Raw genomic sequence first — 19,898 nt, 5'->3', positions numbered from 1 at the left:
CTGCAGTCACTGCAAAGCCCAGCAGAGTCCAGCTTAATATCTAGGAATTCTTTAAATTTTCTGGTCAATATTGGTCTACTACATAACTACAAAATACAAAGCCTTCTGAACACCTCATTAAAGAGTATAAGGGTATTCTCAGAAAAAAAACAGAAACACTGCTATGTAAGGGACACAATATTGAAATAAGTCCAGCATTAAATTGCATCTGAAAATAAACAACAATAAATTCCTGCAAGCAGACAGGAAGTGGAAAAGAAACACTTTTTTTTCTTATTAGAAAGCCTCTAACTGCTGACCTTGAGCTTCACTGAAGATAAATGAAAGACAAGAGAAGAAACTTCATTTAAACAAATACAAAACTGATTTGCAGCCTATTTGTTGACAGCCCTGTAACACTGCCTGGCAAACAGATAGCAATCTGGGTAAGAAATCTGTTCGATTAGCGTTGAAAGATGGCTACAGATGGAAGTGGCTGTGTGGAGGAGCCCAGCCAGCCAGTGACAGGGTTGCTTTCCTCAGGAGGTCCAAAGTTGGAAATAAAATGATGGGGCCAAAATTTTATTTTGCATCAAAGCATGTCAGGATTTTCAGCCATCTGCACCCCACTATTCTCTTGAGAGACAGCAACCTTTGGCATGTCAGCTTTTGCTGAAAGAAGAGGAGTGGCTAATTGGATTCCTAATCCATTAATACTAATCTTTTCAGTGAAGTGACAGCAAGTGTGATTTGTCATCTCTGCTTCCCCTGCTGCTTTATGTGGCTGTGTAAAACTGGAGCACAGAGTTGGTTGCTGCTGCTCACACTTCACTGGAGCAATCTCCAAAGGTTTTGCATAGCCTGAACTCATGACCTGAGAGATGCAGAAGTCTCTGGTCAAATTCAGCCCTATAGGGACAGAATTTACTTGTAGGTAACTTCATGCTTTGGTACTTTGGAAGAAGTAATGCATACGTATTGGGAGCTGAGTTTGGTGTACAGTTTTAAAATTGCTTTATGAGCACTATTTATTACAACCTGCAGAAGTGAAAAGTGGTTATTTTTTTTCCTGTGTAGGGATGAACAGGTCTTATAAATGAGGTTCTATGATTAGACTTTGCTCCTCAGATAAAAAGATGGAAATGATGCAAAGTGTATTGCAACTTTAATCCTTTAACGACTCAACCATGTACTGGTAATTACATTATGAAGTTGCATCTTTTTTCTCTTGTTCAATTTAGTGGGACAGAGCAAGAAGGAATACATCGCAAGCATCTATGAGCCCAGATTATTCAAGGCATGTGATCTAGGTAATCTGAACCCACAAAAATTACTCCCATTCTGCTCTTTCATTCTCTTCCACAACTCATCAGCCAAGCACAGTTCGCTGTCAGCTCTCATCCTAAGCATAGGAAGAAAGTGTTGGAAAAGAGAAAAGATGCTATAATAGTGCAAGATGTAATGCACTATTATATGCACAGGTAAAATGCATAAAACTGAACTAAATGTTTTAAAAACCTGTACATTTTTGTTAGAGAACTCGCAGATGGGTCTCCCTGAAACTTACATGTTGAAGCAAAACTTTCCAGCATTTGGGTTGAATTTCTTAGGGTGTACAGATTTAAGAATGGATTTTTAAGAGGAGATATCACTAACAACTGTCACATTTGTGGAGCTCACAATCTGAAAATTCTTTTACATAGACCATTCCTGTGCTGGTTTACCTGAAACAAGTAAAAGGGAGAATATGAACAAAAGAGAAAGGCAGGAGATGAGGGGACTGCTATCACAAGAAGTCATATGCCAGTGATGCAAATTAAGGCTGCTGTTCAGACCCACTGGTGGGAGCTGAGGCAGAAGCACTGACTGATGGTCTTGGAGCATGGCTAGATGAGCCTGTATGTAACATAGCAGCAGCTGTCTGCATTCTGTCTCCACTGAGGTTTCCCCTGTGGCTATGCCCTGCGTTGTCACAGGTGACAGAACTACGAGGAAATATCTAACCAGGACAAGAATCGAGATTATTGAGACAAGCCTACAATAAGATGGAAGACAGCAGCAAGGTCAATTGGATGGAATCAGACTACAAGAAAAGCTTGGTTTCCTGTCTTGGAGCAAAAATAGTAACTTCTACATCACCAGCCCCCACTCTCATCTTTTTGTAAGCAAACTGAAGTACTCAAACTACAGTCTCTGCAGTAGTTCAGGAGATTTCCTGATAGAAAGTTGAAAAGTAGGTATCCTTATCACAAGCTAGAAATGTCCTATCTGCACATCCATGAACAAGTACTTTATGACTTTTAGAAATCACGCATGCTCCAACACTAGACTCATTGAACTGGAAGAGCAGAGAGAGTGGCGCTGGAGACACTCAGGAATGCTGCAGCGCAGGCCCAACTTCAGACTGGATTCTCTGAGCATCCAAACAAGGAAGTTGGGTCTCACTGTCATGAGCAAATGAGTGAGTGAGGCAGGACAAGCTCTCTGAAGCCCAGAAGAAGATCATGATAGGAATAAAGGATAGGGCATACCAGCATTGTGTCCTGCCAGTCTACAAGTGGCTGTGACGTTCACTGACTTTGGCAAGCTACATCATGGGGGCTTTCCTCCTTAAAAATACAAAGCAATGTTAAGAAGGGAAGACTTAGATAATCTGGTATGGAGCTCCCACTTTTGGTGGGAGCAGGAAGAGAACCCACAGACATTATGTGTATGGACAGGAATCCCTTTCTGCCCCAATCTGTAAGGTAGTTTGAAGGGTTAGTGGGTCATTTAAGTTATCTGGGGAAACTAGCACTGTGTTTGTACTCCAAGTTTGAGCTGCATGGCCATGATAGATCTGGTTTTAAGCTAGATACTTGCAGTAAGTTGTTAAGCTGTTAGTTTTAAGATGCTTTTGGTATGTGGTATTAACCACAATAATAATGTATTTTTTCACAGTCCTGCTTATTTACACAGAACATAATAAGTCCTGCTGCCCTTTACCCCAGAACCAGAGTAATATTAGACATTTTCATCCGTCAGCATTGGATAGCCCAGCACATATTTAAACTTTGCTACATGCCTGGGATATTCAGTTACTGAAGAGAGCTTCATTGCTTTTTATGTTTGTCTCTTATGTCCACCAGTGTGAGTTACAACTTAGCTATTTCCCCAGCTGAACAATGCTAATGACTTTGAAAGGCAGTTAAGTGGAAGATAAATTTCAATTAGCAGGTAAAAACCTTCAGGTAAGCTGTGGTAAGGCATATCTTTTTTTTAGTTTAAACTGCCTATACAAATGACTATTTATATCTGTTCAGTGTACAGTGAAGATGAAAGAACACGCCCTCTTCCAATTTCTAGCCAGCTCATAGCAAAAACCAATTATCTCCCACACCTTCCCAGGGCATTAGTTTAGAGTTAAGGGAAAGAAACATGAATCACAGAATCATTAAGGTTGGAAAAGACCTCCAAGATTATCAAGTCCAAACTTTGACAAATCACCCCCATGTCAACTAAACCATAACACTAGGTGCCACGTCCAGTCATTTCTTGAACAGGAAGGATGAAAATGCATTCTTCTGTAACGCATTGCTTTCATTTCTAACTGGGCTGTCAAGTTCTAGTATGGACTTCCAGCTCTAAATGCTTGAGGGGGTAGCAAAATGAGTGCAAGTTATTATACATAATGGGTACAGTTTCATGTGATCATGGTGAAAGAATTGTTAGAAAATCCAGTACAAGGTTTTATCAGCAGAAATTCCATTACACAGGCACAAAACATAGTCGCTTTCCCAGGGGAACAAACTGCTGAAATGCACTGTGCTGTTCTAGATATACCCTTAATCACAGTAGCATCAGAATAATTTTGGGATAACATCGGTCTCCTCACGTTTCAGAACACAGTCCAGACTCTAATTCTGAGGATGAAGGGAACTTCTAGAGATGATTTCATTACAGATCAGAATGAGTTTTGCTTTTGATGTTGGCTAATGTGCTTTTTTCCCCCCAGTCTTATTTTCCTCAAGCTGGCCACAGAGCTGAGCATTAAATATATACATGATACTGACTCCTGTTTTCTAGTGTAAAACCAAAGCCAGACATTGGCGTATAAGTCAAGAGGAGGTGAGGCAGACAAAAGCATTTGTGAAGAGAGGCCCAAAATGGATGAAAGGACATATACAAAATTCCACCATGGTGGAGAGCAGTCTGTGCCACACTGCAGGAAGAAACTCCAGGAAGGACTCCATGGAGAAAAACCTTCAGTGTGCTGAAGAGGATAAATTCATAGAGTTGTTACTCTTCCTTTTCCTCCTCTCAAATAAATAAGTTGCAGGGAATATAGGAAACAGGCTGTATTTGCGTGAAGGATTCTGTGTCCTGGCCAAAGGAGTGATCAGAAAAATAACGTGAGCTCTAAAAAAAGCATATTCTTAGAAACTGCGTCATCTGAACAGATGCAGTGCTGTTAAAGTTCACTGGATAAATTAGGTTTTATTTTCTACAGCATCTCTTTAAATACAGTAACAAGAAGTCAGCAGGTTCATGGGTGCATACCCACTGGAATGTTTTGCTGCACATTAATAACTCCACAGCACTCGCTTCCAGCTATGTTGGCCAAAACAAACACAACACAGTTTTTGGTTTCAATCCCACACATAACCTCTGGGAATTACATTGAGACTTCCTGTTTTCTCCGCTACCTACCATGCATTTCACAGCCTACAAATTTGAGCTAGTGAAGAGCTTTCAGAGAATCATACTTGGAAGGAAACCAAAGAGCAAGAAAACAGCTTCAGAGTAACACAAATGGCTTAGAAAACTTGCCTGTGAAATATGGGCAGGAAAACGGACTTATGAAAAGGACACCATTCATCCAGGGTTCCTTTTCAAAGTGACTGTACCAAACCAGCAAGGTCCTTGTGCTGAACTTCAACACAGAGTTGCACCCCAGCAGCCTCCTTCACAGGTATCTCCACCATATTCTGTGCCTGCAGGCACTGAGAGGAACAGAAATGTTGTCCCTGCTCTGTGATTTTAAAACAAACATTTGTTTTACTGAACAGTGATACTTCTCCACATACAAACACCTTGATTTGGCTTCAGCGCTGCTGCACGTTTTCTGTTACTTTCCTTGCCTCTGCATCAGCACAGGAGAAGGAGAGACTGAAACTCTGAGGTGGCCACTTACCATAGAACCACAGAATGGCCTGCATTGGAAGGGACCTTAAAGTTCATCTAGTTCCAACCTTCCTGCTCTGAGCAGGGACACCTTCCACTAGACCAGGTTGCTCAGAGCTCCATCTAGACTGGCCTTAAGTACTTCCAGCATGGAGCATCCACAACTTCTCTGGGCAACATATTCCAGTCCCTCACTGCTCTCACAGTAAAGGTTTTTTTCCTAATATCTAATCTAAACCTACCCTCTTCCAGTATGAAGCCATTCCTGCTTGTCTTGTCACTAAATGCTCTTGTAAATAGTCTCTCTCCACTCAACAATTACCATTATTGATTTTGTAATTCCACTTTATTTAAAAAATGTGATAATGTTCAACAAAACACTTGGTGAGCAGTAGGCTGCTATTTCACATCAATCCAGAGGCAGCAGTGAGAAACAGCAAAGTCTTGAAGAATTTAGTGTTTCTTCATGTAAAGAACTTCAATCTGACTGGACTTCAGAAGCTGCTACTTTGCTGTGTGACTCTTAGGTCCTGATGTCTGTGAAATAAATAAAACCTTGCTGACAGCCTGGTGACTACAGCCATACAACCAGCCTAAAAGTTGGACCACTTTTTGAATCATAGAATCATGGAATATCCTGACTTGGAAAGGACCCACAAGCATCATTGAAGTCCAACTCCTGGCCCTGCACAGTACCATCCCAAGAATCACTATGTGCCTGAGAGTGTTGTCCAAACGCTTTTAGAACTCTGTCAGTCTTGGTGCTGTGACCACTTTCCTGGGGAGCCTGTTCCAGTGCCCAGTCACCCTGTAGGAGAAGAACGTTATCCTAATATCTAACTTAAACTTCCCCCACTTTATTTCCTTACTTTAAACAAGGGGAAACATAATTTTTAGCCATTTATTAGTAGCAATGAAAAATTTCACATGCTCACAAGCACAAGCACTTTAAGGCAGCTTTGGTCAAAAAAAAAAAAATCATCACCATCTTTCCCTGCAGTATATAAACCTCATGAGTATATTTAAATCTGCTCCAATTTTTGGACCCCAATTTTAAAAAAAAATAGGACATTCATTTATGACCTATTTTCTATTATTAGGAACAAATCAGTTTGCAGTAGTAACAGACCCTAGAGCCCAAAGCCATGATAACAGGAAAGAAACATATTGACATTCATTGCAATAAAAACAGGCCCATAGAAAATTTTTTTATGGGTTCTGGGAAGCAGATGGTCATTATGCCATTACAAATAAATACCAAAAATATCAGGTAGAATTTTTTTTCTACACATCATGCTTTTTATTCATGGTCCAAAGTTTCTTCGACCCTGACTGGATGCTGGGTACCCACCAAAGCCACTCTATCACTCCCCTCCTCAGCAGGACAGATAAGACAGGATATATGGAAAGGCTCATGGGTCGAGATAAGGACAGGGAGAGATCACTCACCAGTTATGGGTAAAGCAGACTTGATTGGGAAAATCAGTTTAATTAATCAAATTAATTAATCAAATCTGAGTAGGATAGTGAGAAATAAAACCAAATCTTAAACCACCTCCCCCTACCCTCCTCCACCCCCTTCTTTCTTCCTGGGCTCAAATTCTCTCCCAAATTTTCTACCTCCTCCCCCTCAACAGCAGAGGGGAATGGGGAATGGAGCCTGTGGTCAGTTCATCATGTTTCTGCTGCTCCTTCCCCTCAGGGGGAGGGCTCCTCCCATTCTTCTGCTGCTCCAGTGTGGAGTTCCTCCCACAGGAGACAGTCCTCTCCCAACTTCTCCAGTATGGGTCTTTCACAAAGGCTGCAGTTCTTCCCAAACTGCTCTAGCATGGGTCCCTTCCATGAGGTGTGGTCCTTCAGGAACAGGCTGCTCCAGCAGGAGTGGACTCCTCTCTCCACAGGTCTACAGGTCCTGCCAGGAGCCTGCTCTAACATGGGCTTACTACAGGGTCACAACCTTGTTTGGGTATCCACCTGCTCTGGCATGGGCTGCAGGTGGATCTCTGCACCCTCTTGGACCTCCAAGGGCTGCAGGGGGATAGCTGCGTCACCACGGTCTGCACCACAGGCTGAAAGTGAATCCCTGCTCTGGCACCTGAAGCACCTCTTCCCTCTCCTTCTTCACCGACCTTGGGGTCTGCAGAGCTTTTTCTCTCACAAATTCTCACTCCTCTCTCCGGCTGCAATTCCTGTTGCACAACAACTTTTTCCCCTTCTTAAATACATCATCCCGGAGGTGCAACCACCATCGCTGATGGACTTAGCCTTGGCCAGCAGTGGATCTACCTTGGAGCTGGCTGTCACTGGATCTACTGGATACAGGGGAAGCTTCTGGTGGCTTCTCACAGAAGCCAGCCCTGCAGCCCCTGCTACCAAAACCTTGTCACGCACACCAAGTACACTTCCTCGCAGAGATTCCAAATGCAAGGGATTTCTAAAAGGCAGTGATTAACAAGGCCAACGCAGAGCCTATGTTAAAAATTTTTCAAAGATATCGTTGCCAAAAGCAGGTGTGTGGTTTTAAAATGAATACTGTCAAATTATTAGTTCCTACCAACACTACAAGAGTAGAGGGCTGGAAGTCCTTATTCGCAGCTCCACCTCCCTCCAAATCATTTTCACATTATTCTGCTTGAATAATAAAAATATATTCTTCAATAAATAAAAAGTGGGCAAGTGCATTTTCATTTCTGCTCCACTCTGACTTCCAGCTGGATATTGATGTTCAAGTCAGGCCCACATTTCCATAGCAGTGACCTAAGCACCAAATGATGGCTTTTGAGCCTAAACAAGCTGATGTGCTTGGTGTGCCGTCTAGTGTTGGAACTTCCCCACCCACACAGCATGGCTGCATGTGTGTGCAACACAGCTACAGTGTCTCTTTTCTAATGCACAATGGCCCTCGATCAAACATCTGAGGGATCCCCTCAGGCAGCACATGATGTCCTCTGACTTGCTGCTGGTGACCAAGACTCTGGTATTCAAATCACATTGCCTTAATCACCTTCACGTCCTGCTACTCCCACTCCTGTAGCCATCCCCAGCTCCTCATGCCATGAGTTCCACATCACAGTTGTGTGACCTTACCTCTTTTTTTGTCTACATAAAATCCACAGAAGGTTATCAAATATGTATCCAAGTTTGGGGAACATTAGGGAAAAGTACCATATACATTTAACCTGTTGCCATGGTCTTCCATCAGCAGCTACTTCTTCCTTTTTTTTTTCCCAATCTGTCTGCCTTTACTAAATAAATAATTACACAATTAGTAGGTTTTTACACCTGCCATTGACTGCCTCATGCATTTCAGCCACCAGCTGGCTCCAGTTCCAGGTAATTCTGTGTGCCCTGGAGCTCCCTGGAGCCTGCTGAAGCAAGCATGAAGCACTTGCACCGAGGCCTCTCGACACCATCTCAGGACACGTTGATGTCTTGCAACAGTTTCCATGCTTGAGGTTTCTGCAGCATCTACTCATTCTGCAATGGCCTCAGTCAGCTTAGTGACACACAAAATCTGAGCTAGATAGGCCTTTGGTCAGATCCTCCATCACTGCATGTTTGTCCCTGACCCTTCCATGTCCCTTCATTCTCCACCTGCATACCTGTAAGCAGTTATAACAAGAAAATACGGGGTATAGAAATTCTGGCTTTTGTTTTCTTTCGTCTCTCTCAGCATGTCTGCTAAAAGCTGTCCTTCTCTTTGGCACTCCTATAACCGGCTCTGGAAGTGGTGCCTTTGTTGGGGATCCACTTGGCTGCCCTTCCCCAGGAAGAAGGGATGTGTGCCAAGGAGCATGGCCAGGCAAGGCTGAAAACCTCCCTCTTAAACCTCTTTTATCATTGCTGAGGACTCCAACAAGGGACAAATCCATGTGACCGGCAGCCCTGAATGCAGGGGCATTGCAGGAGGTGGAGACCGCTCTGCCAGAGTGCTACTCAGACATCTCTCTCCCAGGCAGGAAACCACCAGCCAACAGAGTCTAAAGTGATTCATGCCCTGCTTGCATATTTTAAAATCAACCATCTTTGCCTCTCCTGAGGCATAAAATAAAATGTTATTTACAGTAACACTGATATAGCAGTTTCTAAAAACCTTCCTTTTAAGGCCCTGAAGGGAGAATAAGGATGAGTGTTAACCTAGCCATGCTTCACAAAACAGAAATCTCCATTTTGTGACCCAGGGACCTTCTGATGTGACTACCCTTATCTCTGCAGCGCCTTAGTTAGTAAAGGTAATTTTTCTTCACTACTAGACAAGTGAGTAGTTATCAGCCTTTTACTAATATAAACTATTTAACAGATTTCCCTGATTTTTGATAAAGCTACAGGAAGAAGCAAGAACAAACCAACTGATTTCTGGCAGGTCTGTTTGGAACACATGGTGGAGGCTGCACTGTTGTCTGCAGGCTTGCTTTTGCTACATGGGGAATCTCTTCACCAGCCTGACTGAATTACAGTAGAGTGCTACCAAGGAATTTACAGTTCCAGGGAGGTTTAAAATAAAGAAAATAATGCAGAAAATAAAAAGAAAGAGACTACTTTAAGCTTATCAGCAGACTAAGTCCACACCAGGCATTGCCGTGACTGTATCTTTTGCAAATGCATCTAACCTAGCATTTAAAGTTGCCAGCAGCCGAGGGTCGGCATGACAGATGCGCAGAGCTCCCCACTGATGCTATTTTGTAAAACTAGTGGCTACATCTACTGTAAGGCTACATCTATAGTAGTAATGAAACAGGCTAGACACTTTTCCATAGCCTGAAGCAATGCAACATGGCCTGGCACATGTACACAAAGCTAAACTGTTCCCCCTTGCCTCCAGACATGATAGTCATGTCTGAACCACCCATTAGGAAAGGTCTGAGGCATCCAAACCTCTTTGTTTCCAGCAATATTGCTAGCTGGCGTGGACTAAATCTGTGCCATGGAGCACTGTAACAATTAAATAAGACACATGATTGCAGACCAGTGCCCTGGTCCTGTTCCACTTTCTAGTATTGAGACATCGCCTATGGGTAGTCTATGGCCTTCTAAAGCCTTTTAAAAGGGTCTCCGGGGCCTCACGTTTTATTAGTTTTAGCTGCTTACCCCAATGGGTCCTCAGACCTTGCCTGAGAAAAATAGCAGTGGTCTGCATCTCACTCATAAATACGTAAAGGGCTTCTTTCACTTGGAAACATTGAGCCATGAGCATTTCTTATAGTATCACACAGAAGCCATGTCAAACAAACAAAGAAGAACCTATACTATAAAACAGAACTAAAACCATAGCTGCCTAGTCTGTGAGAGGATTTGGTAATGCGAAGGAAGAGGTAAATGGGATAATTTTGGGGAACAGTCCTCAGAGGATCCTGGGGCAAGGATGTTAACCTGCTTATTACAGCATAGACTTCTCATAATGATAAGTTCTGGCAGAGACATCCTCCCATTCACCCATCCTGTCCAGAGGATTTTGCAGGTTCCTCCCCAGATGATTGCGTTAAACCCAGCTATGTTTCACGAAGGGCATCTTCCCTCTCTGTGATATTTAGTGATGCTGCTTCCTGGAAAAACACATCAAAGTTGTTGTGCATGTGCTTTTTTAATCACCATTTGTGACAGCATAGTCTGATAAGCTCTAAAAAGTTATATAACAACCAAATAGAAAACCTGAAACATTTCTGAACTTTCAGATTTTTGTATTTCTTCAGACCAGAAATAAGTATGGACAAAAACCAATTCTCTCATTCTCCTGGCTTTATTGCTAACATACACATTGCAGCTTGGATTCAAAATTCACTGAATTTAAAAAGAGCTTCAACACAAAGAAAATGGCCTTGGCATCCTGACTGTTGACATCTATGAAGCTGTGGGCTTCTTAGACATAGTGCTTAAAAATAGTGAGAACAACAATAGAAAAACTCTGTGCCTAATTGCATTTGTTAAGGGTCAGCTCAGTTTTGAATCTACCTTTTGATTTCCACTGGAAAAAACTGTACAATTCAATTAGGATTTGATGATACCAGTGCTGATGCCACAGGCACAGCCCATATCCCCTCAGGAAGGGCAGTAGCTTCTCTGCTGAAAGGCCTGATGCACATTAGTGTGATGGTTTGTGGGCTGCTGAAAGCTTTTAAATTTCATGTTTCCAGAGCAAGAGGGTATGCATGGAGAAAAAAAAAATCAGAAAATATTCCATCTGAAATATAGGGATCACCAGCTTCAATCTGAACTAAATTTCCTCCTGACCTGATATCCTATAGATAGTGATTCCTTCTGCAGGGATCATGCTGCCCACCAGCGTAATCCAGCACATACCCCCAGAACTACTCAGCCTTGCTCCGCATTTCCAGCAAACTCAGCCTCCTCTTCCTGCTCCCCACCTTGCACTGCGTTTTTTCTGCTCCTTGTGCTCCACAACCCAGGCAGCCCTCCAGCCAACAGCCAATACCTGGACATGCACAGCCTCACCTCATGCTGGGAGACAGTGGAGAAGAGCCTCGGCCATGCACTGCAGAACCCTGGGGTGGCCATTTTGTGGGCACCAGGTGTCGGCCTAAAATGGCGGCCATCTTGACACATGGGAACTGGGAAAACATACCCTTCTGTCCTCCCCAGAGGAGGAAACATCCAGAGGGCCATTTATATTGAAAGGGAACTGAGGACATGATTTGTGACATGATTTGTTTAAAATCACGAAGTCACTTTCCTTTAAGAAGTGAACTGAGCCTGTATCTCCCAATATTTCCCCATCTCCAGGCACCGCCTTGCTGACCTGGAGCAGCACCAGCACCTTGCCCGGTGCAGCAGAAGCCAGCAGGGGCCAGGGGTGCTGGGGGCCGGAGAGCAGGCTGGAGCTGCGTGCAGGGGCGCAGTGGCATTTGGAGACACAGGGATCCCATTCTGGGTGTGCCGCGTGTGGGATGAGCGTGGAGCCTGCGTTTCTCACGGAGTGAAGTCAGGCCCTAGGAATGTAAGAGAAGAGGAGCCAGATCAAAAGCAGGGTCTCTTCTGTGTGTTTCTCTCTCAGATTTTATACTCAGAGGGCAGGCTTGTAGGAGTGTGTATTTCAAATATAGAGAGTTGGAAAATTGCAGTACTGGAGGTTACACAGCTGCAAATTAAGTAAGAATCAGACACAAAGCTCTAAACTGATGACAAGAGGAACAATAGGAGAAAACAGATACTTAATGAAGTGAACGTTTACCTTTTTAACACTGGTCTTGGACTGACTGGATTGTGGATGGAGGAGAAAGGTAAAAGTTACAGAAACAAATGATCTTGAGAACATCTTGATTTCTAAGAAAAAATATTCCTTTGGGCAGGCATGATGTCAGACAGAGTGAACTTGAGGAATCGATCCCTGAAATTAGCCCTGCTGAAAATTGCTTGAAGAAGAAATTCAGCTGTGGTTTGAGAGCACAAGGACTTCCAGGAATTAATCTGATCTCCCAGCTCTGCTTGGCACCATGTCAGAGGGGGAGGAGCTGGGAGGTGAGCAGTCTTCGAGCCGAAGGTATTAGATGGAAGGTTTGCTTCTCCATTCTCTATGAGGCAGGTCGACCTAGGAAAGCACCATATTTAAAAGCAATAGTTTGTGACACAACTTTAACACATTTAAAATGCACCAAAAAAATTTGAACCTGACTGTTGTGTAACTATTCTTTGCAGTGTGACAAATAATGTTTCAATATTTGCATGCCCAGGCATCAGTAAACTTCTTGAAAAATAAGCCAAAAGCACTATTTTTGCACCTAAATTAGTGGCTTGCTTTTCGCATATCCAAGGTGCCCAGTCATCATCGTGACTCCAGAGAAAGCTCTTGGAAGCAAAACAAAAAGAGGAGGGGAGAGAGGAACAAAACGGGTTGTGTAGCAGATCCTGCTTTCTGATTATTTGGGCCCAACACAGTCACCACACACCCAAGAGTTGGTGATGGGAAGCTCCAAATTGCACAAATGTCTTCCAGCTCTTTTTTCTGTAGAGCAGAGTACACAGAAATTGAGCAGCTGGCAGCAAACATTTACTACCTTCTTGTCTGCAAAATGAACACTGACACGCTCTATTGCATCTGGGGGCGGCCTCAGCATGAGCAGAGCTGGGAAGGAGTACATCATGACATTAATTCTTTGGCAGAACAGGGTGTTACATCAAGGGCACTGCCACACTGCTTCAGAAGGGCATTCATTGCCCCCACAACTGTCTGGACCCCTTGTGCACAGAGAGCAGCTGCGAAAGGACTGCACAGCTAGTCCTTGAGCTTGCTCCCACTATGTCTCACCAGAGAAAAAGAAGCCCCAGCAGACTGGATATTTTAGTGGTATGACATGACTAGGAGCCAAATGCCATATGTTTTCTGTCTTCATTGTAATAAAAGTTGAGGGCAGCAGACATGCTTGTTACGAGTTCCTGAGGCACAAAAGCCTCAGGAAATTTAAAAACAAAATTAAAATGGAGCCAAAAGGGAGAGCTAAGCATGCTTTTGCATCCACACTTCACTTACTCAGCATTTCTGTCACTGGGCCTGTGAGGACTGGGGATCTGCTTCTCCACAGAGGCAAAGGTTTCGGCGCTGTGAAGAAGAGACAGGCACTGATTTATTTTTTTCATGTTAACTGAAACAGGGCATATCTACTAGAGGTAATTTGTGAGGGCAATAGCATTTGAATGTCACCTTTCACACCTCAAATTAGATGAATATCTGTTAGATTAGTAGTTAAACAGTATCAGAAGCAAGAAAGTGGCCTCAGGATCTGCAGTCATTATTCAATGAATTTGAACAATGAGGAGAAGAGAGAAGGAGCTGGCAAGGTGAGGGCTTAAACTCGTATAATCTGCTTCATCTGGGACTGGCTGACTTGACTAACCAGAAGAGGAAACACATGAAACGGAATTTATATCATGGAATAAGCTCTGCTTATTTGCTAAGCCAGAAGAGTTTTCATGTGGAAATTTAGGAAAATGCACATAATAATTTATTTTTTTCTAGAAAAACTGAACAGAAATACTTTAAATAAATGCTATGAAAAGATATGCCAACTGCTGCCTTAAGAAATAAGTTGAAATTAACTTAAACATATAAAAATTGTTTTAGAATGTTAGGACAGCCTAAAAATTACCCTTATGCGTAGACAAATTCCGATATAATTTTAGTGTTGAGGATTGTGAGAGAGAAAGAGAGGAATTCCTAACAGAAGGGAATGAAAATCATTGAAGGATTTATATGTTAACAAACAGGATTCTACGAAAGATCATCTATTTCAGAGAAAAGCACCATCTGTCACCCCCACAGGAAAAAAAAAATCAGATTTTGGAGCTCCCTCTGCTGGAAGCAGTTACTTTCCTTTGGCTTTCCCTCAGTGCACCTATCACAGAAAAAACCCACCATCTTTTCAGCAATAAACTGCATGTTTCACATTACATGTGATATCAAGGAAGAAGAGATTTCTTTCCCCCTACATAAGAAGAGCAAATGTACGTAAACCAGTACTGCTCGCTCTACAACTGGAAAAAAAAATCACAAGCGGGATTTAAAGATTGACTGTACTACCAGTAGGATTTTCTTTTGCTGTTTTTCATCTCTTTTTTGAACATGGGAATTCACACTTACAAAGCTTTCCTCACCACGACCCTTGTTCTCTTTTTTTCTCTCTGCCAAATCAACAGGGAATCAGTAAATTACTCTTTAAAAATACAAAAGGGCATTCTCAATAACATCACTGCAGGAACAAGCCTTAAAGATCATGCCAAATGTTGTATTACTCATGACAGACATGCAGCAGAGCTGACACAGTTATGATAAGTTCACACCTAAAAATGTATCTGTAAGTGTAATTGGGCAGTGCACCAAATGCCTGGTTCAGTTTTAGGTGCCCTGCAAGACTGACATTCTGGGGTGAGAGCTTGGAGCACGTCAGAAGTGTGTCAGCTCAGGCAGGGTGCCATTTTAAACAGCCATCTTAGAATGGGATGAAGCATGAGGTAGAAGAAGATTTCTTCTTTACCAACCATAAAATGCATTTAAATGCCTTCCTCAAAGGGGTCTTTTGTCAGTTTTTATCACTTCTGTCCTTTATTCTGCCAGCCTTTTGTCTGCAGACAGGCAAGGCCGCTGGCTTCAGCTACTCGAGTGTATCGGCTGCTCTGCTCATAGTATGATCTTTTCGTTCAGCGACTGCCTAACCAGGCTAGTGTGGAACATACTTGGCACAGCTCATTGGAAAGCCTGGATATGCACAACTTCACAGAGTCATTTAAAAAAAGATGGGTTTATCATCTGAGATCCAGCATATATACATATGTGTGCATTCTATTAATACATAATGGATATAAACCCACAGTAGAAGAGATAAGAAGTGAAGGAGCATTCTTTGATATACATGGGGGGTGAGAAGGAGGTGTGTGTGTGTGCTCTCAGAAGACAGATACGGGAGTGAAAAGAGCTATGTGAAAATAAGACTAATAGAAGCACAGAATCATAGATTGAGGTTACAAGGCCAGCACTAAAGAAAGTGAAAAATTGTAATGGGGCCACTGAGAAGGAATAAAATGTGGGACAGCAAAGGCAGGAAGAATCAACATCACAGGCCAGGAAGAAGAAAGACAGTATTGTAGGGACAAAGGACGAACGCCACCATATCTCACAAGATCTTTTTCGAAGAACTCTCCCCTCTCCCCCAGCATCAACCTATACAGAAAGGAACATGAGAAGTCACTTTTTTTTCTTTTCTAGATAGGCAAAAGAAATGTCTTATGCTTTCTAGCTTCTTGTTACTTTTCATCATTTGTTCCCATAAGTACAAGCCCTCCCTTTTAACGTTAGGTTTAAATACTTTGCTGCAAATCTTTAAACTCTGCGTGATAAATGTTGGCCATTATCATTACTCACTGCTATATTGTAGATATTGTTCAAGATGTAATGATACCAGCAGGTCTAACGCAATGCCAGTAGTGGCACTGCTGCTACAAATTGAGAGAGAGTGGCTTAAATCAATACACTACTAAACAGACTACATTCCACTTTAATAATTATATTAGACTGTTGAATTTATAATGTTATTTTAGTGACACTGGTTCTTTGAATATGAGATCATGTCTGATACCTTTTTTAGCTTTATTTAGTTTACTCTGTTCAAGATGAGTAGTAATAGGATAGCTGTCAAATACTAATAGTTATTTCTTGGATACAGTTACTTGACAGAGGATAGACTTCAAGAAGGGTCATACCACTGCTTAAGGTTAGGGGTCAATGTGCATTAATTCTAGGAGTTTAATCCATTTATCCTTCCTCTCTCCTGAAGTATCAAATGCAAAAGAAATATACAGCTATTAAAAATATCACACTGAGAATTAATCACAGGAGAAGAATGAACTCTAATAGGGAGAACAAGGTACATAAAGTGAGTCAGAAGAGAAGAGATCATTCTTCCCTTTAGGCACTACTGATTGTCCCAGGAGCTTGATGGCATGCAGACCAACAATTGCTTCATGTCTTCAGGGTACTATTTTCAGGGCTACTGAGCTGGGTCCATTCTCAGGATCCCCTTGGATACAGCTGGTGGCTGCAGCTGTCAGCAGCTGCTTAGGCAGACCGCAGCTTGGAGCACCACAGCAAGGCCAGGAGAAAGCCCTGAGGAACAAAAGGCTGCTGTTCTCAAACAGGTGTTTTTTCCTAACCTCCTCTCTCCAAGTTCAATTTTCAAAATACAAGCAAGGTTCAGAGAGTTATATTTTTTGCTGTTGCAAAAAACCTTCATTTGTTGCATGACCACTTCAGTTGTTGCATGACCATTTCCATTACATCTGGCTTTGGTAGTTTTTTTGCCCTGCCCTCCCTCTTGGTGGTATAGCACAGGAAAGTGATCTGCAGCTTTAAGTGATGAACTGGGCTTTAAACCCACAGAATCATGGGATGGTTTGGGTTGAAAGGGACTTTAAAGATCAACTAGTTCCAAGCCCTGTGCCATGGGCAGAGACGCCTTGCACTAGACCAGGTTGCTCAAAACCCCATCCGACCTGGTCTTGTGTGCGTGGATGTGTGTGGGACTGTACTCTCCTACTTTGCTGCTCATGTATTTAAAAAAACCTGTGGGTATTCTTCAGAGAGACCATGGCTTGGGAAGTTCTGCTGATTGATGCTGTTAGCTGTGCAAACTCCTAACAGATCAACTGTGCTGATTTTGGCTGGGGTAGAATTAATTTTCTTCACACTGACTGGTATGGGGCTATGTTTTGGATTTGTGCTGAACACAGGGTTGATAAGATAGAGATGTTTTTGTTATTGCTGAGTAGTGCTTACACAAAGCCAAGGCCTTTTTGTAGTGCCACGCTGGCAAGGGAAGTCAGGTGCATGGGACGTTAGGAAGAGTCACAGCCAGGATAGGTGACCCAAACTGACCAAAGGGATATTCCAGACCATATGACATCATGCTCAGTATATAAAGTGGAGGGAAGAAGGAGGAAGAGGGGGAACATTTGGAGTGATGGTGTTTGTCTTCCCAAGTAACCACTATGCATGATGGGGTGCTGCTCTCCTGGAGATGGCTGAACGCCTGCCTGCCCATGGGAAGCAGTAAATTAATTCCTTGGGTTTTTTTGTTTGTGTGCATGGCTTTTGCTTTCCCTATTAAATTGCCTTTATCTCAACTCACAAGTTTTCCAGCTTTTACCATTCCAATTCTCCCCCTGATCCTGCTGTTGGGGGGAGTGAGCAAGCAGCTGTGTGGGGCTTGGTTGCTGATTGGGGTTAAACCACGACATCAACTGAGGCCCCACACTGTTAATACTTGAAATGCCCTAGGATGCAAACAGATTGCGCAGTTCAATGGTAGATGTTGTTGTTATCATGTCTGGGGGGTACATTCCTGGTAGTCATATTAAACAGCAAAAGCTAAAGTTGTCTTGTTTCTTACCAACAATTCCTTTTCTGTATTGTAGACACCTGGAAGAAAAGGATACTTACTTGCACACCGGATACCGACTAACAGAAATAAAGATTATACAGAAAGAGTGTAGCAATATGGACAATAGGTGACAACTCTTTAAGGAAGTTGATAGGGGATACTGATATATCAATAGCTTCTGTTGATACAAGTCATAGAAGACTACACAGTGTGGAACCTATGTTGAAACAAAACACAGAGTTGACCTTGGGCAGCTCACATGAACCCAAGCTGGTATCTGCTGGCCTTTTCATTTTGGCAGGTTTATTTTCACACCAGTTCCATACGAAACATCTCATTCCAAGAAGCTGAAAGAACATAGAGAGAAACATCTATTTTTACTCCAAACATTTTTTTCATCAACTCTCCAAAGCTTATTGTCTGAGTGAGCATAAACTTAGCCATGCCATCTAAAAATAAGCCCATACATGATATTTAATACCAGAAAATTAATGTATTTATTTAGTGCAGGAAGAGTATATTAACTACTATTCTTACTGATTCCATCAAACTTTTAAAACTAAACTTAGCTGGGTTCGAGTTACTTTTCCTTTCCAGTCTATTTTTCACAAGTTCTCCTCTATTCTCTCCCCAGAAGATCACCAGCCTTGTCATCAGAATGTTCTGCAACCTGAGCCAATAGAGAAAGCAAAAACTTTTCACATCCCAAGATATTATGGGATACAGTGAAGGAAACAGGCTGCCTGTGACCTCCCCTTACAATATCATGAATCAGAAGGTTCCTAGTTGGAGTCACTTTTCCCACAATGGGCTCATCAGAATTCAGCCATACTGGGGTGTCAAGGCTGTTTGACATTGTTAAGTGTCAAATTTACCTCTCCCAAAAGCAAAAATTAATGGTGAACAGGTCAGTGATTGTATAAGAATAAGAATAATCTTAAGGATGAGTATTATTACTCAAGATCTCACTTTATGAGGGAGTGCTTTACTCCCTATGTTTCAAGAGGAATGCTTTCTTCTTTTGGAAGAAAGATGAACTGGTGCCCTTTGTACATACTGATAACCTCAAAATACTTCAGGCTTTGAATCCTAGTTGCAAAGAGGATGTATCAAGGCTTTGGGCCAGGTATGCTCTACAGAAGATCCTGCTCTCCTGATTTCACAGCTGAGTTCCTGACAGAAGATGCAGTGCTGCCTTCTGGGGGTGCACCCAGATTTTTCCCATGGAAGTAAGCATAAGGACTAGGGAAAAGGGATGGTGCATGTTCAAGTCTAAACAGGACAAAGATGAGATGCCTTTGGGGCATGCATCTAGATCCAGGGCATAAAAAGTGCTCCCATGACCCATAATTTAGACATAACTAAAGGTACCTAACATCTGCAAATTCATGTTGCATGCACTTCAAAAATGTTCCTTCACATGACTTTTTGGATGATTTATCTAGTTAGTTGTTACAAATTGCAGCCAGAATGAGCAATCTAAATGCTTGCAGAATATCAGTTCTGAAAGTCACCCCTTCCTTCAGCTTTTGCTTGGTCTTATAATTTAGATAATACAATAAATACTGTAATTCTAACTACCACTTCATTTTCTGCAATCATTTCAGTATACTGGTTTTGATTAATTTAAAGCCCAGTGTCTCTGCTCCTGCTCTGTTCTAGCAAACAGACATTCCAGATCCAGAAAGAGCCAGTTAAATTTAGTAAACACTTAATGCTCATCTCCTGTACAATTTAAACTGACACACTGATCCAATTAGCTTTTTGGCATCACAAACAGTCAGTTTAGGGAGGGTAGTGGTTCTGCAGCAGTAATAGGAACCAGATATTTCTTGTACTGTTTGCCTGTTTTAGATATCTCAAATAGAACAGTTA

Source organism: Neopelma chrysocephalum, unplaced genomic scaffold, assembly GCF_003984885.1.
Source record: "Neopelma chrysocephalum unplaced genomic scaffold, ASM398488v2 Primary Assembly neopelma1_23, whole genome shotgun sequence".
Classification (NCBI taxonomy): domain Eukaryota; kingdom Metazoa; phylum Chordata; class Aves; order Passeriformes; family Pipridae; genus Neopelma; species Neopelma chrysocephalum.
The sequence above is the reverse complement of the archived record's forward strand: the minus strand, read 5'-3'. Positions refer to the sequence as shown.